The 26,219-nt window shown below is 34.6% G+C and overlaps 2 long non-coding RNA genes across 4 annotated transcripts in view; both read right to left on the reverse strand.

The window, feature by feature from the left end:
- LOC118966949 (uncharacterized) overlaps positions 1-20,823 on the reverse strand; it is a 92,666-nt gene extending 71,843 nt beyond the window's left edge. For both annotated transcript variants that reach the window (XR_005053706.2, XR_012132189.1), the window contains exons 1-2: positions 20,393-20,823; positions 16,166-16,241 (exon numbers count right to left, since the gene is read on the reverse strand). This is a non-coding gene — a long non-coding RNA (uncharacterized lncRNA). The remainder of the gene's footprint in view (positions 1-16,165; positions 16,242-20,392) is intronic.
- Positions 20,824-21,202: 379 nt separating this feature from the next.
- The window catches only part of LOC118966948 (uncharacterized), a 337,766-nt gene continuing 332,749 nt past the window's right edge, over positions 21,203-26,219 (reverse strand). For both annotated transcript variants that reach the window (XR_012132190.1, XR_012132191.1), the window contains one exon: positions 21,203-21,299. This is a non-coding gene — a long non-coding RNA (uncharacterized lncRNA). The remainder of the gene's footprint in view (positions 21,300-26,219) is intronic.

Here is a 26,219-nt window from a genome sequence, read left to right on the forward strand (position 1 = left end):
CACTATTATCTTCACTTCATATCCTTGGGAAGGACAAATCAGAACTAGACAATAATTCAAATAATAGATTTATAAGTGAATAAAGACCAGACATAAAGGATGCTAAATAGTTAACCAGGTCTTACTATACACTAGGAATTATTTTTTTCAATTCTTAGTAAAACCTGGAAGATTTCCAATGGTCTTGATTCACCTATAATTTTACCAAATAGTTTTGTGATAATAAAGAAAAATCTTACTAAAGTTTGGTGATGCCATTAAGCTGGTTTTATGATTGTCAAAGGGAATTTTGACAGTCTCTATATGCATATATTCATTCATTTAAAGAATTTTTATACCCTTTCTTTCATTAGGCTCTTGATTTCCTCTGATACTACTTCACATTATATTCCAAGTTCTTATTTTAATGGTGTCACTATTTGCTGGGTAGTTGGATGAATCAGTGATTGACAAATAAAGGTAAAATCCCATGAGATATATATTTCATTGCATTTCTTAGATTTCAACAGCAGAAGTGTTTATAGATAAAATATATAGCTAATTCTAAAAGATTTGAAATTACTCAGATATTTAGAACTTAAATTTATATTCAACCTACTTCTAAAAATGTTTAAGGTAGATTGCAAAAAATAACATCTACAGTCTGTTTTTAAAAACAACAAATTATGTACTAACTTGGAATAATCTGATTATCATTACCAGAGTAGCTAGTTTAAAAGGACTTAAGTATTTGACTCACAGTAACTGAGCATCTACTATGATCAGTCTCTTAGATAAGAGAATAAGACGGGGTCTTCGCCCTCTAATTTCCATGATGCAATTCAAGAGAGAGACACATACTTTATTTCATATCACTTAACTCAGAATATCATAAAGATGCCTGTCATACCAAAGATCCTTCGATTTATTTTAAAGAAAGGAATCAACTTTAGTTTGGTCATAGTGTAATGGAAAAAAGGGAAGAAATTGGGACAGTGATATTGGCAAGATGGTATAATAGGAATGTTCAGGGCTCATTCCCAACAGAAACATTGATTTTGATAACTACTCACCGATGAGAGTTGTATTTTGGGAGGTGCAGAGTCCAACAGAGAGGCTGTATCACTCTGTGGCAGCAAAAACTCTGAGAATGGAGTCACTGAGAGGGTAAGAAAAACAATTTCACTTCCCCATAACACCCTTCCTACAAAGAGGCACAGCTTAGTGTGAAGGGACTCCTTAAATTTGAGATTTCTCCCTCAGGGGAAAGTGAGAGTGTAGTGGGCACCCAGCTTCCCCAGTCACATGGGACATTCCTGCCCCACCCAGAACACTGAGGACACCAACATGGCTGAATAGTCTGGAAGTAGCAAATGGCATGGAAAAGAGGTGAGAGTTCACATAGCCATTTACTACAGAACTAAAAGGGCTTCGATTTCTACTAAATGCCTTGTGAACTCCACCAAGAGGCCTTCCCAGGAGCTTAGTAGGACACATCACCTGCAGACCTCCCCCTCCTAGCCCCAGCACCCTGCCCCCTGTAGTCAGTACCCCAGCAGAAGGCACTTGGCACCCTCCATAGATCATACACAAACACAGATGGCTGCTGCACTCTGCTGGGTTGGTGGAAGGCATATAACTTTGAACACTTCAGGCAGTGCCCAAGGGAAATTAAATGGAAGGTCTAGCACCCAGACTGGCTTTGTGGGGTTGAGAAAGCACATAAGATCCTATATACCCCATGTCTAGGTATACATCCAAAGGAAGTGAAATCAGGATCTCAAAGACATCCACATCCCCATGTTCATTGCATTATTCAAAAAAGCCATGATATGGAAACAACCCAAGGATCTACTACAGATGAATGGGTTAAAAACTGTGAAATATAATGTGTAATGGAATATCATTCAGCCTTAAGAAAGAAGAAAATTCTGCCATCTGCAACAACATGGATGAACTCTCAAGACACCCTGCTAAATGAAATAAACCAATCACAGAAAGACAAATAGTATATGATATCATTTACATGTGGAATCTAAAAAGTCAAACTCATAAAAGCAGAAAGTAGAATTGATAGTTTTCAGAGGCTGACAGATGAGGGATTTAGAAAGTTGTTAGTCATGGGGCACAGAGTTTCAGTTATTGAGAATGCATATATTCTTGAGATCTAATGTACAGCATGACAACTATAGTTAATAATACTGTATTGTATACTTGAAAGTTGCTGAGAGAGTAGACCTTAAGTGTTCTCACCACACACACACACCTACAATGTTAACTATGTGAGGTGATCAATATGTTAATTAACTTGACTGCTATAATCATTTCAGCAAGCATACACATGTCAAAACATCATGTTGTACATCTTAAATATATACACTTTTGTCAACTATACTTCAATTAAGCTGGGGAAAAAACAAGGGAGGAGGGAAAGATTTCAAAGAATTCATTTACCTGGTTTTAATTTAAATAAACATTTTCAAAGAACTTGTTCTTTTCTTGAAAGTCTAGGCTGAGATCCACATTTCTTCTATTTTTAATGTAGTTGTTTCTTTGTGGATGAATCAGATCTGTGGAATTGAATCTACTTAACTGACTTTTTCACATATTATAATGAAAGGAAGGGATGCCAGTAAACTAGGACTAAAATGCCTGCCTTTGAATGTTCATGACAAAAAAAAAGCATCAAGAAAGTAACATCAGAACATAAAAAAGTAGCAAAAAGAATTGCCAATCTTTCCATAACCTTAAGAAAACACACCCATTGAAAATTCATCCTTAGTGCTTACAGAATAGAACAGCACTCAAATTTGGTCATCCACTGGAATGAATCCTTACTCACAAGGTAACAAATTAAAATTGGATCAGGGACACATTTTCAGTGAAAAAGCACATGGCCAGATGGCTTCTTGGCAAAGAAAGGGAAGAGTTGATTAAACTGTCATGTGATGACTTCAAATTCAGCAAAGTGCAGTTTAGCAACTTCTTTTGGAGAAGGATAAAGGAGGACATTCAGGTACTAGGCATGGTTTTGACATTGTCAAGGTTTAAGATTACTTTGCAGTTTTATTGGTTTTCTGCCATTGCTTTCAGCAAGGAAAAACACAAAATTAATCTCAACCAAGAACAATTTCTGCTGAATAGAACTTGAGTTTCTCCAGAACTGTTTTTTTTGAAATCTTGGTGCCAAACATACTCCTTAAAAAGCACATTTTACTTTTCAAGAAAAACATGTCCATGCTCATTTACAGACATTGCCATTTCAAGGTGAATTAGGATTATGTAATCATATCAGATAATAAAGGGAGTATTATAAAACTTGTATCAAAATACAGATATGATCCCTGAAGACTCGTTATCCTATTCTTGTAGGGGAGGAAAAATAATTTTCCCTCTATTTCTAGGTTCTTGGTTGAGAGCCCCCTTTAATAAAAGACAGATTAATAGAACACACAGAAGTTTAATAGTATGTATACTTCCGGTATACATGGGAGATAGCCAAGAAAACTGAGTAACTCTCTAAGTGGCCCAAGCCACCACCTTAAATTAAATACCATCTCCAACTAAACACTAAAGAAATGTTAGGGGGTAGAGAAGGCTAACATTCTTCTCTGTTAGCCTCAGAGTAAATGAGGTATGGTTGTTATGTAGATCTAAGTCCAAGTCTTCTCCATTGACAAGAATCTATAAAGATTAAGTCATCCTCCTCTTCCTAGTACAGAGGAGACACCCTTACAAATGGAGATATCCTTTACAAATGTAAATGTTTCTTACAAAAGCGTAACTTCTACTTGGTTTTCAGAACTTCTCCTGTGTCTACATCCTCTCATAAATAATCAGGACTAAATGACCCTTATCCCAAAAAGGCATATATTTGGGTGGGAAATTCTGCTTCCCTTTATTCATCAGTTCTCTCCCTCGCTCCTTTCTTCTAATGGGAGAACCCTGGTTTGCTTTCATAACTGTAATGGCCCATCTGCAGGAGTCGTCAGTTATATGGTTCCCAACCCACCTGGCTTGGGTGAGCCAACAATACTCTGTATCCCTGGATTCAGGGCTTGGTCTAGGCTTGGACACTAAGAATCTGTGTTTGGGAGGTGAATCACCTGTGTATTTGTTTAAGATAAAAAGACACTTACATTGAACTAAGTAAACAGCATTCAAGAACAGTTTCTCCGAAAGAGCAACATCCACAATTGTATGTGTGCAGTCCAAAGAGTCTATGATCCTTGAGGTAATAAGACTATATCATATGCAAATATTTTTTTCCCCATAGCGTAGGATACTTGAGAATTTTTTAATCTAACTGAATACTGCATTCTTGCCTATAAAATATTATATACAAACTCATCAGGAAACACAGTTTGTACCTATTAAACTCATGAATAAACTATTTATCTCACTGTAGTTTATTTTCACCTGCTTTTTTTCATGTTTTCATGTTCTTGTCTGACTCCACAGAAGTCGATATTGAAAAAAAAAGATGAGATATTCAATCAGAGAGTGTTCACAAGGCTTATATTCTTTTGTTTATACTCTTGTAGAGAAATTTCTTTATAAACACGAATGAGCATTTTAATTCATTATTGTGATAACCCATGAACATTATCACAATACTGTGCTTTTACTTAGAATCTTTTTGTTCCGGAAGGAGGGGGTTCCCCTCTCCAGTCAAGTTCACTATGAATTCAGTGAGACCAAATAAAGACAAGGGCAAGTTGAGGGTGTTAAAAGGGGTTCATGGCACGTTCATTCTCACAGCAGTCACCCAGCTGTGTACACGCCGCGAGCTCCGGCGCTGCTCCCTCCTGCCCCACCCCCACCCCACCCCCGCATGGCTGAGTCCTCTGCCTTACTAGCCCCAGGGCTGTGCGGCTTCCCTCTCCTGCTTCCTCTCTCCACCCTCTAAGCTCTCCACTTCTCTGCTGGCACTGCTCTCTGACACTCTCCCCTTCTCCTCTGCCCTGCCCAGAGCACAGGGAGGAACTCTGTGCGCAGGTCTCTGTGGTGATGGTGGACACCTGACAGTTGTACCAGGAACTGAGGAGAGGACAGAATGGGTGTTTTCTCTCCACCCCTCACTTGGCCCAGTACTCTGGTGACTGACCAGTGGTTCTGTCACTGGTAGCCATCCTGCTACTCTCATAAGTATGCAAAGCAGGTTCTTTTATATACACAAGGGGTGTTATTAAAGCCAGGCGTGAATCCTAGTCAGAAATTTCCATTTTCTCTACAGTTGTGTACTGTTTAAAGCACTTGTATATGTTTTATTTCATGTGTCGTCTGTGTCTTCTTTTCAAGGAACCTACTGCTCTGTGAATAACATAGTTGATAGACTATGGCTTAGCTACAAAGGTATCCACAAATAAACACCAATCAAATAAAAAAATATCCTCATTGTTGTTTTGGTATGCTCCAGAAGTATAAGGAATACATATTTTACTGAAGCTTTCATAGTGGAGATGCAGAGAAAATTTACATTATATGATACTGATATTTTCAATTAAGGAAGCTCAATTGGGACTAGAAAATCAAAGACGATTAATTATCAATACCCATTCCATCCTTTCTAACACCAGTTTGTGCCACTCTGTTTTTATGAGACACAATTTGCTCATCTAAAATGGAAATCAGTATACTCATCTTGCACATAGTAATTGAGAAGTTGAGAAGTTTAAATAGGCTTTTGTACTAAAAGTGATTTGGAAACTGTAACAATTATGTAAATGTCAGAGGTTATGATATTTGAATTCATGTATGTATCTACGATGTCATTTAATAAATAATTACAGTCCACTAGTACAAGGTCCTCTGTTAGGTAACAAAGTTCCATCAATGAACAAATTTATAATCTTGTAGTAGAGCAAGATGTTAAGATATTACAAACTGAATGATTTAATTACAAATGGTGATATATTCTAATAATAAAAAGTATATGACTGCATTTAACAGTGGCTCCTGATTCATTCTAGGAGTAACATTTGACCTGGTTTTAGACACATAAGCAATAATTAACTCAACAAAGAGAACAGGGAGTAACCAGGCAAAAGGAATTAAACATCCAAACACTCTGCAATAAGAATCAAATGGCTTGTGTATGAAACTATTTTTTTATGTTCATCCCTTTGTGAGCTGGGTTTCTTTCACATTTATTATTATGATGTATTTTGCAATCCATTTATTTATTCATGGAAAAGTAGCTGAAGTTCTATCATCACAATTATAGAACAGTTCCCAAATCTTAATTCATTTGATCAGTTTATTGATTGTGCACAAAGGTACAACATACAACCTACTTTCCCAGGTCTCTCTTAATGACAGACTCACTTTGCTGTGATAATAGCTCCCTGCATTGGAAGAATCTTTGAAGCACCCTTTTTGTGGTCATAATTCTGAGTTCTTAAGTTCAAACTTCTTAACATCTTATTATAGTTGTACCTGAAGGGAACCTGAGAGTTGGAAGGGAAAAAAAGGGTTATTGGGGGTAAATCATGTGAAAAATAAAAGGGAGAGGGAGTAGTAGTAGGTAGTGAGCCTTTGGCCCAAGATGTCCTTGTAAAACTGTGAAAGTAAAGATGGAAGGAAGGAGAATTTTGTAGGCAGAAGCAGCTCTGAGAAAGCCTCTGCCAACCCATGGGGAAACATGGTACAAATATTGCTCCTGTCTTAGGCAAAATGAGTCCTTATAACATCTCCTTGTTGAGCACTGCCTGGGTTTTGAGCAGGTGCATGGAAGCAGAGGCAGATCCAGAGGGCACCTCAGTTACAGGCTGTTAGTTAAGTGACCTCCTTATGGAAATTTCTCTCTCAAAAAGAAATCTGAATGGCAATGCCTCAACAGTTACTACAGTGTCTTTCACCATTTTTTCTCTATTGTTTATTCTTTTCATCAGCTTTATGACTTTGGGTACATTTTGAATCGTGCCAAATTGTGTCTTCTTTTTATTTATTATAAAATTGTTTTTTCTAGGAGTATTATTTGACTTCTTACTCCAGGTATGATGTTTTCATTTTTTTCCCCAAATATTTTGTTTTCATTTGGATCTTCTGTTTTTAGTCTTGCTTAAGAAAAAAATCTCACTTGCTCCCAAATTATACAACTTCTACTAATAGTATCACTTTTAAGTTACTGAAATTTAAATCTTTGATTTCTTGAAATTTATTTTATGGTGACTATATTTCATTTTGTTTCTTCCACATGGATTACCAACACTATTTATTAAATAAACTACCATTTTCCTATTTATTTTAAAACAAAGTGGTTATCATGTGTTTTTCCATATTTTATTTACAGTCTTTTATGAATTTGTATTTAGAGACCTGTAAATTATTTCTACTCCATGTTCTTACTATATTAGTTATAGTTACCTTATACTAAGTTGTAAATAAATTATTAGAACCAGTTCCCACTCAGTATTCAATTAAAAAATGTATATGATTATGACAGAATGAAGAGATTGGCAAATCCCTTCCTGTTTAAAAAACAAATTATAGAATTTGGCAAAATTGGCAAAAATAGCTCTGGAAACCATTAAGGACAGACAACAAATGAAAAAGGCATTTTTCATGAAAAGCTTCTGGAACACTGGGTAAGATCCCTGGGACACAGTGAGTTTTTGCCTGGACCTATTCTCTTATCCACCCCCAGCTTGGTTAGTGTGGTAATCACATGAAGCAGCAGCTTCACTGTATGGTTTGTACTGTCATGATTTGTGGCAGAGGGCAAAAGTACCAGCTGAATGGCATTACCAGTAAAATACAACACTCAAAAGGAAAGAAATGGGGAGAGCCTTCAACTCTGCTGTCTTTGGATTTCAGTCTGATTTGGGACTATCAGTGCACCTGCATTTACCTTATAGGAAAACCATAGGCATGAAAGAGCATTAGAAGAGTGAGAGAAACTCTCAGTTGACTCCTGGCGGACTGGCGGACTGCATGCACATGCACAGGAGATCCAAGAGGAAGTGGGGGAAAGCAAACACCAAAACAAACTTAAAAGCTGTCTGAACTTTACTGTGTTCCCTGACTAAACATAAGTCTATGGGCAGAAGGCAGACATTTTAAGGGCTCAAGGTGTTTGAGAAAATCTCTAACAAATCACTGGCTTACCAGTAAGGTGTGTGGCTACAGGAGAAACCCCAGTAAACCAGGTGAAAAAAATAAAAAATAAGAAAAAAAAAACCAATGAGCTGATACATCAGTTTCTGCAAAATCTACAAAAGGTGTAACATATCATCCAACACATTCAGTTTTCAACAAAAGACTTTGGGACATACAAAGAAACAGAAAATGTGACCTATGCTCAAGAAATAAAACAGTCAATAGAAACTGTCCCTCAGTGGGTGTGGATGTGGAATGTAATCGTGATTTTTAAAGAAGAAATATAAATATGTTAAAAAATTAAAAGAAGTCATGTTTAAAGATTAGAAAAACATATGTGGTTAATGAATCAACACACAGAGAATCTCAATAAGGAAGTAGAAACTATTTAAAAGGAACCAAATGGATACAGTTGAAAAATACCATAACCAAAATGAAAATAGGTTGGCTCCACAGAGTATTTTAGATGGCAGAAGAAACATCAAATTCAAAGATGAAAAATTTAATCTTGAAAAGAAAGAAAAAAGATTACAAAATAAATAGTGCCTCAAAACCCTAACATACCAACATTTATGTAATAGGAGTGTTAGAAGTAGAGAAAACTATGTTAATAGTAATGGCCCATAACTTTCCAAATTTGATAATAAATATTAATTTACAGAAGAAGCCCAAAAAATTCATGTGAGACAAAGAAAGATTTATATCTATATACATCTAGGTCATTACAATGCTAAAAGATAAAAAAAATTTTTGAAAGCAGCAAGAGAAAAATGACTAATCATGTATAAGGATACAACAATATGATTAATGGCTAACTTTTCATCAGAAATAATAGAATCCAGAGGGAAGTAAGATGGCTTTTTTCAAAGTGCTGAAAGAAATAATTAAAATCTGTCAACTCAGAATGTATATCTAATAAAACTACCATCAAAAGTGAAGGAAAATAAAGACATTCACTGATAAACAAAAGTTAAGTGAATTTATTGCTACCAGATATGCCTTAAAATATATCAAAGTCTTTCAGTCTTATAGTACATGACATCATATGATAACTCAAATCTATAGGAAAAATGAGTACTGTGAATAGCAAAAATGTGGATATATGTATAAATGACTGCAAATATATTTTTCTCCCTCCTTTCAAATAAAGAAAATATTACTGAAAAAATAATCCTGAAACACTGTATCATTAGATTTACTGCACTTATAAATAAGAGAGACATAAAAATGATAGTACAAAACAAAGAATAAAAATAAAACCATACTAGAGATGTTGCTATCTATGCCCAGAACTAAGTATTAACCTGAAACTGATTATAAAAAATTAAGGTACGTATTGTAACCTCTAGAACAATCACTAAGAAAATAACTTTAATAGAAGTGCTAAGAAACAACAGAGGAACTAAAATGGTACAATGAAAATTTTCAATAATAACAAAGCAAGGTAGGAAAAAAAAACAGAGGAACAAAATAGACAGGACACATACAGAAAACAGCAAATGGCAGAGGCTAACCTAATCATACCAGTAACAGCATTTAGTATGGATAGATTAAAACTCTAATGAAGAGAGAAAGATTGTTAGACTAGATTAAAGAAAAATATCCAATTACAGCCTGTCTATAGATATGCACTATAGATTAATAAACCTGGATAGATTAAAAGTAAAAGGATGGAAAAAAGTTGCATCATGCAAACATTAATCATGAAAAAGCTGGAGTGGATATATTAATATAAGATGAACAGACTATAGAACAAAAAATACTGCTAGAGACAAGGGGGTAAAAAAGGATCAATACATATATCAGGAAAATATAATGCAATTAATACATACGAACCTAACTACTGAGCCACAAAGGACCTGGAACAAAATCTAAGAAAATTGAAATCATAAATAAGCAACTTATAAAAAATTATAGGTAGGGATGTCAACACCCCTCTATCAAAACAGATTTTTTAAAAGATAGGTAGAAAGTAAGATCATGCAACATTTGACCAGCACTATCAGCCAACTTGACCTATTTATAAACTATTCCACTAGTCAACAAAAGAATGCATATTCTTTTATGTGCACATGTGTTCTTTAGGATAAATCTTAGGCTAGGCCATAGATCAAAAGTCAATAATTTTAAAGGGTTGAAATTACTCAAAATATTGAATTAGAAATGAATAATTGAAACAAATCAGGAATCTCCCAAGTAATTACAATCAAAGACCAAACTTCTGAATAACACATGCATCAAGGAAGAAATTACTAGAGAAACTGAAAAATATTTTTAACTGAATGAAAATTTATGGGTGCAGATAATTAGTTCTTGGAGGGAAATAAATAATTTTAAATATCTATTTTGGGAAAGAAGTTCTCGAATAAGTAATCTAATGTTCACTTATAAAACTAGAAGAAAAACAAATTAAGCCAAAATTTTACAGGAGATAGTAATAATTGAATCAAAATCAATTAAATGAAAAAAGGAAAACAACAGAGAAAAGTCAATGAAACCAAAAGCTGATTCTTTGATATGATTAACAAAATTGTCAAAATTGACCCCATCTCTCTGAATCTTTCCTTGACCAAATTTTAGTCAGTCTCCTCTGAGCCTGTCAAAGGCTTCAACCTCTACCCATGGACACTCCAAGCTCCACTGGGTCTGCTGGATCGTATGGCCCAGTAGCAGAGCGGAGGGCACGGCACACTGGACCTGTTCTGGGCCCAACCCCAAAACTAGAGGCTTTTAGGGTCAGTCTGTAAATGAGCCTGAGTAACACACCTCAATGAAGGAATATGTTGCCTCCTAAATTCAAAGAGGATGGTAGGCACTGTGTCTCTTTTTTTTTGGCCATAGGAGGGGCTAGCTATAACAGTATACCTGCACCCCAGAAGGGGTACCTCTACATGCCCCACACCACTCAGTGGTGTTTATGGAGAAAGACGTATTGACAAAAAGTGACAAGAGATATTTATCAAATTTAAATCATAGGAATAAGTTTAATTCATATATTCAGGCGATATTTTTCAGGTCGGCCAGATGGTGAGAAGAAACTAAAGAAGAGGTAAAACGCAGAACTTGAGAAGACTTGGTATTCTTCTAGCCACAAAAATGAGTAGAACCATGAGACTCAAAGGAATCAAAACATGCAGAGGTATAGATTTGGGTAAAATCTACAATGAGATTAAACTGCTCTTCCTGCCATAGAAATGGAAATGCTTTCCTATGGTATTAATGTAGTAAGAAAAATAAATGAAATACACAAAATATTTTGAGCAGTGACCCTTTCTTCAAATAACTCTTCTGTATGCTCAATATTTGAGGCAGATGAATGCGAAGCTGTGCTCACAGCACTAGAATAGAAGCTCAGACACCTCTTCTGCACTGCACATTTCTATCAGGAAGCTGGTGAAACACCGACAAAACTCCCTTTTCCTCCCCCTCAGCTTTCCCATGACTTTACATCTTTTGGTCATATAAGAATTCTTACATTTACCCCTCTTAGGTACAAACAGCAAACATAAATAAAACTTGAGTTTCTTCTTTTTTAAAGCCTTCTTTTTGTTGAAAATGTCAAATGTGTTTAGTGAATTTAAGTGACTCCTCAATTAAGAAAGACATATATTAATCAGAAACTATTATAAATAGATCAATTGGTATACCTTTAATTTTAGAACAATGACATTTTTAGAAATGATTATTATTTTTTGCGAACTTTTTCTGTATGTATGTATATATTTGTTTATATATATGTACATATATACATAGGACAGTCTATCATCTTTGGGTTGTAATTATTTATTTTCTCATCAGTTTTTCCTTCTAAGGAATTAATTTATTTGCATTTCTGTCTCCTTTCCTAGCCTGTGAGTTTCATGAAGGGAGAAGTATATTTATTCATTTCTTGTAACCCAGAGTTGGGCAAATAGCCTGGTATGAAGTAGGTGCTCAATAAATATTTTTCAATAAAATTGAAGCCTACAAAGGGTATTTTTCCTTTCTGTATAAAAATAAAGTTGGTAATTTTAGATATATTTTCAAAATATCTTATTTTTTATGATTATAACAGTTGCTGAATATGCCCTAGAATATATTTTTTTTAACAGAGGAGGAAAGAGCTAACAGTTCTTATGATGAAAAGTGAAGGATTTTGCCATAAAATCTGAAAATAGACTGATTTTCTTACATTCTCAGGGCTTGCTCCAGGCATAGGAGTACACATTTTCAAATAAAACACAATTATTGATTTTTATGAAGAAAGAAGTGTTGCCTTTATTTTATTCTCCTGTGTGAGCTGATGCTTGGTGACAGCTCCTATCCTCCATGGACTTGTCTAACAATTTTGCCTAGGCAACTCTATAGTGGCACAGGGTAGGGATAATTGGGCTCTTGTTAAAACATGCTGTAATGTCAGGCACACTGAATTTTAATTCCCATGGTTGGTCCAGATAATCAGGAAATTTTCCAACTGCAGGAGGACTTTGAAATAGCATGTGACATTTTTACAGGTGGCCATAATTTCATGCTTTGCCAGCTTTGATCAAATCATCACCTTAAGTGAAGGCAAGGAGACAGAAACTACTACTGTGAAATTCACATTGTAACTGATTCACCTGAATTTAAAGGTAAAACCCACACACTGCAATAATGCTCCCGCCTGAAACTCACATGCTCAGGGGATCCAATTAAGTTAAGCATAAGAAAATACAGCCTCTGTGATAAATTATATATATATATTTTTTATATATTTTTTATATATATAATAAATCATATATATAATTATATACATATATATATTATATATATATATATAAACATTCTCAAAGTTACAACTGTTACCTGACAATCCAACACTTGCAAATAAAGCAATATGTATTAACTCCTTCCTGTACAAAAGTTCTCACTGGGAAATTATTAAAGATTCGTTTGAAGGATGAAATATTAAGGAAAGCGAAGAATGTTTAAGGTACTGTACTACTGAGTGGTGAAGGAGGAAGACATCTACTATCAAACCTTCTGTTTGGTACCAGTTTAGTTGTGACATGTTAAAATATTTGCAACCTATTTTAGTCTGTTTGGGCTGCTGTAATAAAATACCACAGATACCACAGTCTGGATAGATGATAAACAACCCAATTTTTTTTCGCACAGTCCAGGAAGTTGGAAGCCTGAGGTCAGGGTGCCAGCATGAGTGAGTAAGGGCTCTCTTTCTCGGATCTACACACTGCAGAGAGCGCAGGGACCTTGGTGGGGTTTCTTTTATAAGAGCAGTAATTACATTCATAAGGGCTCCACCCTCATGACCTCTCTACCTCCCCAAAGCTCCAGCTACTAATACCATCACTTTGGGCATTAGGATGTCAACATATGAATTTCAAGGGGGCACATTCAGGCCACAACATGACCTAATGATTTTATTCTACATTTTAAACTTATTTTCCTGCTGCCTCAACATTCTCCAAAACAGTCTGTGAGCACACCTCCCAGGTGCCCAGGTACCCCGGTAGGATAATACTACCCACCACAAGTTCCCCTTGCTCTTCCCTGACTGTGACCTGGTATCATTCAAATACCCCATGGAATCCCCCTGCACCTTCAGCTGAGTTCCAGCCTGACCCCCACTTGCCCACGGGCACTTGCTCTTCTTCAGCTCCCAACCTGTATGACTGAGCTGGCTGCCCTGGTGCTCCCCTCATGTGGCCCCTTCATAACTCTCTCTCTCTAGGACTTGTACATGTAATAAGCTTTATTTTCCTGTATTTGCCCTGTTTCTCCCTTTGCGGCCTCACCTGACTATCTCATGAAAGAACACAAAACGACAGCAGAAACTTAGAGATTTTTCAAATACAGTTGGAAGCAACCTATGGAGAGGCAATCTAATGAGTTAATCTTATAGATGAATTTAAACCCACACAGATAGTGACTTGATCAAAGTTGCCACAGTAATGAGTGGCAGAGTAAATCTTTCATCTCAGAGTTCTTGATAGAGAACCTAGTTCTTTTCTATAGGTACAATATGCTGCCTCCCTAAATATCCAATTGTCCTATGTTCTCTCATGATTTTACAACAGATTGGTTCTATAAATTGAAATAGTAATGACCAATAATTATTTCAAAGATTATGCACACAATAAAACCCTGGGTCAGTGAATCTGTTCAAACAAACGAGCTTGGATAAATTATTTTAGGATTACATTTTAACCATTTGTACATGTAAAACCAATGAAAAGTTGTGTATGTACCTACAAATGGAAAGGCATTCTTTTCCTTAACTTCTACATTTTTTGTTATCTATTATAGTGTAACCAACTACTCTAAAACTAAATGTTCTGAAATAAAAAAAACATGCTATTATATTTCATGATTTTGTGGATCAAGAATTTGAGCAGGGCTCAGATGGGTGATTCTTCTGCTCTGCAGTGCATTTACTGGGACCATTTTATGGTCTGGTGGATGGGTAATTCTAGAGATTCCAAGATAACTCTACCTCGGTCCCCACTTCCTCGGCCTGGATGTCTGGATGTGTTGGTACCACCGCGCTCTATCTGTTAAGGCAGCAGGGGAGTGCCCCTAACCCTGGGTGGGGGGAGTGTCAGTGCATTTGCAGTCATTCTTCATCTTCCACAACACATTATCAACAGAAAGGCTATATTCAAAGAGCTTTAATAATTGCATTCTTTCACTTATCCTTCTGGTTTAGAATTTCTAAGCTTTCTTACTCAATGTTTAACAGGAATTTATTAGTCTTAAGACATTGTAAGTTGGCCATGTTGAAATACTACTAAAGCAGCCCTTTTACTTATATGTTCATAAATTATTAGATACACTTTAGTTTTATTTAAACCTCTTGCTTAATGAGATTCATAAGTTTGGTTTTACTTATAGGGTTTTGATATTGAGACTCAAATTAGGTAAATTTGATCTGAAAAGCTTTTTTTCCACTACTTGCATATTTTTAACCTATAGATAACCTGTGAACAACCTATAGATAAAACGACTACATATTATCAAAATGAAATCGATAAGAAAAGGAAAACAATAGAAAGTAGCATTTGTAAGCAGCTAACCAATGCTAGGTATACTGATAGACATGCAGTAACAACAGGCAGGTAACACACCTTATTCAATTGTTGTAACAGGAACAATCAGTATTAAGTAAATTTATTGCATTTTTGCAGATGAAAAAAATGTAGTCTAAGATGGCAGAATGATAGCCACACCCAGGAAGTATGTCTCCGAGCCCATGTGTTTTACACTGATGTAAAATGGGCAATAATAATCCTTATCGAGTATTTATATGTCCTCCAGTCCCCAATTCACCATAAAAAATATTAACTATATACGAGCACTTGAAAAATTCACATAACTCTATTATCTATATGTAAAACTGAGGTTCAAACAAGAATAAATTTATGCTTATTTTGTGGAGTGGTTTGGATGGCAAATGAAACAAAATAGGTCAAATATTGTGAAGTATTACATTTGAATGTGGATTCGCTTTTTAAAACGGTAGACAATTTTTAATTTAATGGGTGTGTAGCAAAATATCTACCTAGATATTTTATTACAAAAACTCAAACTCAGAAGTAAAAGATACACAGTGTAATATTTTTCTAACAGAGGAGAGCCCTGGTAGCCAAAATCATATTTTCTCACATGGAAGGATCTGAAACCATCACAGATATTCATAATATCCCAGAAAGGAGCCAGGTGATTATTAAGGCTAATCAGGATTTCTAAGGACTCAGATAAATTTGAGACTATAATAGGATTACATTCTCTGCTACTAAAGCTATGGGTATTTGCATATTAAACTGGTAGGGTTTAGAAACTGGAATGGCTCTACTAAGCCCAGATTTGTGCCAGTGACTGCTAGAAGTTAGCACTTTACTCAACTTTCCTTTATGAATAGAAAAAATAGGAGAAAGAAAATAAGTCTCCTTCTCAGTAGTTGCTTTGAAATATGATGATGAGACTGAGTCTAATGCCAAATAAGAGAGAGAGAGAGATAGGGAGGCAGAGAAAATCATCTCAAGTGCTAAGTATAGGAAATTCAAAATTCAGGAAGAATAGTAGAATACTTTACTTTTAAGAAACTTACCTTTAAAAAACATATCCAGTGATGACAAAACTTAGATGAGGCAGAATTCATGTAAAAGAAAATGTTGTGCTTTCTCCTATAAAGTAGGAAAAGAAGGATGTTACATTATAAGACATTACATAAAAATAGATATTACTGAGTTAACAATGCATATCTTGTAAAAATATATTAACACATAAGAGCAACAAAATAGAAAAGCATGTTTCAGTGTTATGGAGCAATTTCCTCATAGTTAGGGTTAAGGTTAGGATTAGGGTTGTAGTAGAATCTATGCAAAAATAACCTTTTCACTATATTTTTAACTTCCAAACTAAAAATGTCACACTCCCCTGTTCCCCCACCAGAGAATCAGTTCTAAACACATGAAGGAACTTTAGACCTACTTTCTTCATTAAAGGTAGCCACGAGCCATATGTAGCTTTTTACATTTAAAATATAATGAGTCAAAATTAAGTGATTTTTAAACTTGTAGTTCCTCAGTCAAATTGGCTCCATTTCAAGTGCTCAATAGTCACATGTGACTCATGGCTACCATACTGGACAGTGCAGATAGAGAACATTCCCATCATGGCAGAAAATTCTATTAGCAGAGATCTAGAGAATTTCTTTGGGTGAATTAAGCTTTTGTGTATTATAGTAGAGCCTATCTAATTATTTATTCAGTCTTAAAAGATACTTCAAAGATACAGTAACACTGAACAAAAGATTATTGATATTACCATAGTTATTGCTTTCTACAAGTGGACAAGTAAAAGATAAATACATTTTTTTCTAACTGGACAAAAAACAGGCAGAAGTCTAAATACTAGACTAGCATATTAACATAAGCACAACATAATTAGTACTCAAATAGAAGATTATCGATGCTTTCATTATGATTCTTTCCTTAAAAAATCTGTAGATCAGCCAGGCATTAAAAAAAAAAAATAGGCCCTGTTTATTCATGGCTGGTGTGAATGTGAGTTCATCAAGTGATCTGATACTATCTTTCACAGTTAAAAGATACACATTTTTGACCTTTATGAATCTATCCAGTAGAAATTAAGTTCTTACTTTAGAAGGAAGTTTATTTAGAATAATTTATAGTGGCAAAAACTTGGAAACAATATGAATGTACATCAATAAAGGAACAGTTGAATAAGTTATGGTGGACTCATCATACAAAAGTACAGTTTTTTGAAAAAATGTGTTAGATCTCCCAGCTTTCTTATACACAGATCACATTTAAAGAATACAAACATGATATACTTTTGAGTAAAAAAGCAAGTGGAAGTACAAATACAGAAAAATGAGAATATGGAATATGCATTAGGGGAAGAATAATGATGAAAAACAAGAATAATTACCAAATATAAAACCAAAGTTAAATATAAAACCAAAGTTGTGGAAGATTATATGCTGGGTTCTTAACATTACTTGTCTCTGAGAGTTCAGAAAGGAATTTACAGGCACGTTTCCAAATGTCTTTACATATTCTTGCATTGTTCCTCTTCTTCCAAGGAAACATTCATCATCTTGCAATTTAAAAATATTTAATTAAAAATAATTCATTGTGTATCTCCTATAAATGAGTCCACTTTGCAAACCAGGGCTATAGCAATAAATGTTAATAGATTAGACTTCATAATTTATAAAATACTTTCATAATATTTGACTCTTACAAGGACTTGTCAAGGCCACTGGGCAGACAATGGTGTTTTCTTTTGAAAGTACATCCAGTAAATATATGCTGGAGCTGGCGTTAGCACCTGAATCTGTTGCTGAATCTCTGTTTCATCCTCTCCACAGTATCACAACTCCTCCAAAGAATATTCCCAAAGAAAAAATTTACATATGTAGAAATTGTCCTAAATAGCTCAAGTCAAGTCTTTCTAATTCTACTCTTTTAGAACTTGTCTTCAGCATCATCCTCTCCTCTCCAACTAAAATCCTTCTTAAACATTACACTTAAAAATAAATTTGTAATTAGGATACAAAGCATTTGTGTAAAGAATTATAACCATTTTATATTTGAGATGTATTTTTATGTATAAAAGAATGTTAAAAGTTGGAAAATTCTTCTAACTGAAGTACAATGTTCCCTATTCTATTTATTTGCATCAAACAGTAGCACCCTTTTGAAGAGATGGTGCACAGATAAATATCTGTGCATTATTAAATCTGGGGATATTCTTAAGATATCAAGTATTAAAAAATGAAAACAAGGGAAATGGTAAGCACTGGCAAAGCCAGAAAGACAGAGGTACAGAAAGAAGCAGGAGTGGCAAACAGACTAGCTTCATTTATTGCCTTCATTTTTCAGGTAAGGAAAGATTGTCTATGGTAGTAAATTTAACATAAAACTAATGTGGAGTGAATGTGGCACTGTTTTGTTATGAAAATGAGAAAACTGAGATGGATATATGGAGTACTTACTGAGAAGGAATGAATTAACATTTTAAAATACTAATGAGTGAACAGTAGAGGCATATATAACCTTTCATAGAGTGAACCAATTCATATGTCAGAGCTTTCGCTGGGCATTATGCTAAGCTGTCTGGGGTCATCTAATGTTTATTTTCAGTAGTGAAAAATATTGTCATTTTTGAAGTTTGTGTCTCTGCAAACAAGGGACATTGAACATGACCCATTCAAAGCTTCAGCAGAAAAGGACTGCAGAACAGCACTGTGTGTTTTCCATACTTAAGCTTGCATTGCCGTTCCGCTTCTGTCAGTGTGTTTTCAGCTCAGGTTCCCATTTGCTTTTGGTCTCCACAGTAACTAAGCATGTTACGGAGCTTAGAGACTTATAAATATCATAAGCCAAATGCTCTCGTACCCATAGGATTTTTGAAAAACTTACAGTGGGAAAAATGGGCTGGAATCCAAGGCCAAAATCCCTGAGTCTGAATTGATAGAAATAGCAAAAAATAGAACATGGAGGAAAAGTAAAATAAGATATTTGATTAACACTCTTGGGGATTACTAAATCTTACATTTTAATTTTTTCCAGGTGATTAGCACCATTCAACACTCAGTACATGAGTTTGGTATAAATTTTGTTTGAGTTATTTTGTTCATATATCTGTTTTCATAGGTTGATAAAACTCATGAAAGGCATTTTTAAAGAAATACATCTGTTGGAGTTGAAAATATAATGCCTCTTAAAAAATAAAAAGGAAAAAATGGTAACTGCATGAATAAGACAGGAGAAAGAAAGTAATCTGCCAAAAGGAACATTTGATTAAGCTTCAAAGAGTGGGAGAATAATTGAGATTTTCACATGTTTTTAAACAAACCAGTAAGGACTCCTCAACTATAAGAAGGAAACATTTGGAGAGATGGTTTATCTCCAATTCCAAGGAGCCCAAATCATGTCCTGTGGATCCATATGATGTTGTACTGCTACATATTTCCAAATTCATATGCAAACTCTTCAGGTACCACTAGATAAGGGGAAAAGACCTAGAAATTTACCTATAGATTTTACGAAAAGTTATTAACAGATGTCATTTAAAAGAGTAGTAGTAAATGCAAGAGTGAATGTAAATTTTAATGTCTCATGTGCAAAATTCATTGCCAAACTTTTATTTTTATAACCGAGAAAGAGAAGTTGTAATGTTTACTAAAATTACAGAAATATGCTAAACGTTTGTTGTCTATGGAATTGCCAGTTAATACCATGCATTTGGCAAGGACACTAGACACTAATTAAACCTATGAAAAAATGTCATCAATATCTTTGGTTTTAACAATAAAAGATGAAACAATCTACACTCTAATATTTAATGCAATTCTACAATAGCTTATTAATATTTCTCATAATCTGAGGATCCCTTCTCTCTGTTTCATTGTGCATTGGGTCCTGGCTATAATTTGTCACTACCAGATGGAATTTGCCCACTCCAGCTTAAATATTCTGAGCAGATTCTGTGGCTAGCTAGACGTTTTCGGACTGTGTTTTCAATACTAAGACTATTCCAATTAGTCAGGCCCTTGGCTCTGGAGGGTGCTGTGCACATGGATCTACTCTCTGCCTCTCTGCTCCCTGAGACTTGAGTTGTTGGTCAGTTCTATGGCTGAAGACAAGCCTCACTTTCTCCTCCAAGTAGCACCTATTCTTACTCATCCTTAAGGAGAACAGAAGAATGCCCATTTCCCCTGTTGAAAAACAAGGTAGAAGAAACACAAGAGTCAATCTAGGTAATAAATATTTGTGTTACTGTAGGCTTTAATGTGTGCACATACCTGGCGATTGCAAGTCATCTTATGGCGAAAAGGGACAAAGTTGGAATAGCTTTCTTCTTTCTTAATGCTCTGCTTATTATATTTCAGATATGAATTTTATCAGTTTCTTTGATATTATGTTTTCACTATGAAGGCAAGCAATATACACATGAATAAAGTAACAATCCAGCTAACAATATTTAAAAGTGCCATGGATTGGAATTCACAGGTATTGTTAAAGTCTATTAAACCATTCTGATCACTCTAATTTCCCTTAGCATGATAATCAATATCTAAAAATATATTTTACAGTTAGGTTTATTATGTTATTATTTCCTACACCCTTTATTGTTCCATGACGACAAAGACTTTTGTTAATCCTATTCACTTGCCTGGCAATAATATGTATTCAAGAAGTATTTGTTGAATGAATGAATGAATGGAAAAATGAGTGTGTTCTGAAACAGCAGGATAGGATTTTGTAATAAAGGTAACATTTGCAGGAAAAAAAGGAAAGAATGAAATTTATTTTAGCTGGAGGGAAGTTTGAACAGTAAAGGTAGGAAGGCAGGAACGCTCATGGTGTGTTCAGAAAACCATGACAAGATCAACCTGACTTGAGCAGAGATTTTTCAGAAGAGAACATAAGGAGATACAGTTGAAGAATTAATATAGAGCCAGATTTCCAAGGGCTTTGAAAGTCAATTTACCTAACTCTGATTATATTCTGTAGAATTAAGAGTAGAAGTAACACAGGGGCCAAAAGAAACGTGTATCAGTTTTGGGTAAATGATTACTAAACATATAATACTGTTAATGAAGCAGAAGGGAAAATCTTTGGCTAAATTTGGGAGGCAAAAATTCACATTCAAAGAAGGTCAAAAGCTCAAATAAATTTCCAACTCCTGTAGCAGTAAAGGCAAAATTTCTGGAAAAAAGAAAGAAAAAGAAAGAAATGCATCATTAATATTTCTTATCACAGTCTATGGGTCACAATATACTTATGTAAGAAGAATCCATCTCCAGGTGGAGTTTAGAAACTTCTACAGGAATTAAAAGTGGGTTATGATAGACTAAGCTAGGAATGGTTGTGACCTGGAGACAAGGCATTCAGGGAGGGTGTCAGCAGCATAAAGGCAAATGACAGAGCCTAAAATTTACTGAAAAACTGCTATATGCAAAGCCCTTGATTACTTTAGATACTTTACCTTAGCTAACAGGTATTTGATGAGGTCTAGGCAAGGAAGAACTATACTAAGAATGGATCTGCTAGGAGTACTTGAAAATCAGACAACCTCTACAAGCTAAATCATCAAGAGCTAAACAACAGAAGAAAGTATCAAGCATATGGTATGCGAGAGAACCACAATAAAACACTTTTAATAAAAAATGGCAGCCACTATCTGCGTATCATTTTTCTTGGGCACATACTGTTATCTTTATTGATTCTTTTTTTTGAAATAATAATGCACGTTTTCCCTACATTGCAGTATCTATATATTTGATTGACTATTGAATCTTCCCATCACTCTCAGCCAGGTGGCAGTTGTGACATGTTTGTCAAGAGTACTTGAGTTAACATGACTGTTCATGGAAGCCTGAGTAGACAATAGTAATTCCTTAACAGTTAAAACAGAAATCATTTAGGGTCTAATTTGAAGACTTTTACTCATAATTAGAACTCTTCAGTTAACATGAGTATTCATGGAAGCTTGAGTAGACAATTGTAATTACTTACCAGTTGAAACAGAAATAATTTAGTGTCTAATTTGAAGAAACTGTTACTCATAGTTATAACTTGAAAATCTGTTGATCCCTTCTGATAAAATTATTTATTTTGTTTATAGCACCCAAACTAGAAAAATAAGTCATTGGCTAGAAAAACAAATGCACTGAGCCAATAACTGAACCCTCTTGTCAGTAATTCTTGTATCAGAATTCTGGTAGAACACAGTGATAGTTCTGAACAGCAAAGACAGCAAAGATAGTAAGAAGAGTCCATCTTAGAATGTTTAGAAGTTTTAGAATGGCTTCATCAATTCATTTTGCTTATATTTTCTTTTAATATAAACAAACATTATATGATTTTTTATAGATGTGACATTTATTAAGAGTTCTTAAAATAAGTATAAAATAAATGTCTGATTACTAAGTAGTGTTTCATAGTGTAATTCTTCTTCCTCCCAGTATAAATTAAATCATCATGTATCTTTAAGTCAATTGCCTGTTAGATTTGATGAAATACAGTATGTTCCAGGAATTATGCTAAGAGATTTATAAGTAATACTTTCCTACATCCTCACTTCTTCTCTATGCTCTACTTCAGATACGCAAAATGAACCACACGTTAAGTCCATTTCCACAATCTTACATATAGTGAAAAGCAGCTTCATCAGAACGTGTTAAAATAAAATAAAGAAAGAAAGAATGGAGACAAGCCTTTAAAATTCCCAGAGCGGATAAAACCAGCTTAGTCATGCAAACAAAGCTTAATTTAGCTTATTTTGCAAGAAAACTTAACCTGGGTCCTTTCTTGTTGAAAATCACAAACAAAATTTAATCCCAAGATTGATATGAGGTAACCACTGATAAGTCCCTATCACTGAAGAAAATTTTAATATTATAACCAATTACTATGAATAAGCAGTTAACGCTTTTCCATTATATAAGCTGCTTTATAACATTATACCCCTGCGCCTCATTCCATGTTTCAGTTTGAATGCTCCTGGTTTGCAAACTTTTTGGTGTGTGCACAAAAATTTTTCCTAATTAACTAATTCAGTGATTTATTGGTTTTACTTAGGCTCTTTCTGAACTTTGGAACCCATATCTGTCTAATCCCAAGACATGCTCTGAATTATGGCGGCAGTGGATCTCAAACTTCAGTGTGCATAATCATTACCCAGTGATTTTGGTAAATATTTAGATTTCTGAACTAATTCCCAGTATATTCTCATTCAATAAGTATCATACCAACTCTGCAATATGCATTGTTAAACATCTAAGTTGCTATCTTAGCCGGAGGTTTGCACCCCTCACTAATACTCTTCTCTACTGGCTGATGGTAAAACATGAAAAAGGAATATAATCATCTATTTTGGGGCACTCAATCAACAGTAGACAGCAAGGTAAACTGAAATCTAGTTCTCTGAGTTACCTTGGCAATCATGCAATTGCCAGATCCCAGAGTCTGGATCTGTAGGTAAAAGAGGAACAAGTAAAAATGGAATGACACCAGCTGTAAAAGGTCAGACAAATTCAGGGGCAGAGAGCCAAGCAAATAACTGTTCCAGTAGATTAAGATAAAGAATATCAATTATTTAACCAAGTCACCATGCATCTCAGTTACAAAGATATTAAGAACAGTAAATCTCAGAATACTTAGAAATTTTAGAAATTATCTATCAATTTGTTTTGCTTACATTTACTGTATGTAAATAATGTCATGACTGTATATGTGTATGTGTACAATATATCTAAAAGAACTCTTCCAATAAGTATAAAAAAATGCCTATGTTCATGAAGATGGAATTGATGACATCTAATTTCCTTCAAAAAGCAATACCTATATTACTTTGATATGTTAAATCCTTAGGTCAAACAAAAATAATGATTTAAAAAAATAAATAAGCACACTGAACCTAATTTTATTACTCCTAATAAGTAAACCTCATTAAAATTATTTTAATAAATTCAGAATAATATCAGACTAACATTCACAGAATAGGAGTTTTGATTAATTTCTCCAAGAAATAGTATGGACATAACCAGATGGGAGAAAGAAGATACTCTGCTTGCCTCCCTGATAACAAAAAGGAATGTCCCACAGAGAACTAATGGGAGGAAACCTGAAAGAGCTTTACTTAGAAACATTATCAATTAATAAAAGCTAGAAACAGAGACAGGTTAGTGGGCACATTAAATATAAACATCTCTCTTAGTCACCTCTGGGAAGCACTTCAGACAAAGGTGGTCACACTAAACTTCGTTCTGTGACAGTGTTTGTACAAGCTTATGTTTAGTATGTATGGAAACATTGATTCCTTCTTGCCAATAAGAGGTAAAATAAAAAATTAATTGACACAGAAGCCATGCTAATATTGGTCTCTACTCTACTCACAACAAGCTTCTATGTTTCCAAAGTGGCAATGTTAAGTTATAACCAAGCTATACATTTCTACTTTGTTTTGTTGGGACTGAACTATTTGAACATACTAAAACACAAGTATAAGCAATTGGACAGAAATTACCTGTTTTCTACTGTAGTAGAATAAAACTGAAAAAACTATCTCTAAAAAAGTGTAAAAGCCTCGCTAAACATAAGAAAATATATTCCAGCCAAAAAGAAATGAACCTTATTGTAAACTGTCTAAAACTCTCTTCTTATGAAATAGAATGAAAAGGACAAAATAAATATAGAATATTTGTAAATTCTATTTTCAGTGATAATCAAGGAGAAATTCCATGTACACAACTTGATAAAGAAGTCCTGATTAGGAATCATTTTAAAAGGGAAAAACTCAGTAGAATTTTAAGAAAAGTTAATATCAAAATGGAAGTAGAAAATAGCAAATTTGAAATAAAAGTGTCAATGAAATAGTTACACTTAAGACTTTTTCCATAATAAGAAGAAAAGAGAAAAAAGTGAAAGAAAAGATTTGAGAAGCATTTGTGTTTCCATTAATAGAATATGGCTACTGGTACAGGAGTAAGAAGAAATCTTCAAAGGATTAAAGAAATGGCATGTTAGAGTTTATTTGAACAAAATCTGCTGAAGACTAGAGCTTAGAGAACTGAGGAGAAAAATGAAACCAATTTTTCCCTATGGTATTTACCAAACCTGGGAACTGGGTCTCAGATTTCCTCATCTTTATAAGGCAAGAGGCATTGAAAATAAACCTTGGTAGAGACCTAAGGCAGAGAATCAATAGTAGATATACCCACACGTAAATCACGAGGCCTAAATATCTACATATTCAATAAATGAGTATGGTTACATTAAAAAACAAAATCTCTCTGAGTAAATTTTAAAGATCTTATTGGCTTTGTTCAGCAATTCATGAATTGGGCAGGATTTAATCTAGCAGATAGAAGAGTTCCTAAGAGTGGTACAAAATGAAATACTTTTATAGGCAGAAGGGAAAAGGAACAAGGAAGTTATACTAGACAAAAAAAATGGATTGGTTATTGTAAAGTTACTTTAGGACAACAAGGGTCCATCAGGCAAATTACCTAACTAGTGCTGATCAAGCAATTCCTGATTGGTTTAAAATTCCAGCTGTGGGACAGATGGAACTGTAACTTCAGTTCACTTGGATTGCGGACATGGGGCTAAGTATAAGTGAACCGATTTTGAGTCTGTTATCTTCCTTTTAAGAGAGTCAGAAGAAGAAAAGTCATCCCAGATGTAATGGTGAAGGTACAGGAAGGACTGGGAGATGAATGCTTTCTATTCTAAGAATGATGGGACAAGTATAATAATCATCTGCTAAGACAACTAGAAAAACTGGACGATGTGTTTAAAACCATTTCATTTTAAGTCATCTAAAAGTTAAGCAATATGAACTTTTTGAGCCAATATTAGGAGGAATTGGGAGTAAAAAGAGGTAAAAATGACATGGGGTATTTATTTTCCACCATGTTGATTGGTGTATGAAAAGCTGGGACTGGGAGGTCCAAAACTTGAGCAGAATTTCCTGTAGTCTCATGGGGATGGGGACTAGGAAAGTAGAAATCAGGACCTGCCAATAAGGAGGAGTTCTTGTAAATAATTGAGGTTTGGGAACCTAAAGGACGAAAACATATAATTAAAGTTGAATGGAAAATAAACTAGAGAATAAAAACCAGC

The sequence above is a fragment of the Manis javanica genome, chromosome 6, assembly GCF_040802235.1.
Source record: "Manis javanica isolate MJ-LG chromosome 6, MJ_LKY, whole genome shotgun sequence".
In the NCBI taxonomy this organism is placed as follows: Eukaryota; Metazoa; Chordata; class Mammalia; order Pholidota; family Manidae; genus Manis; species Manis javanica.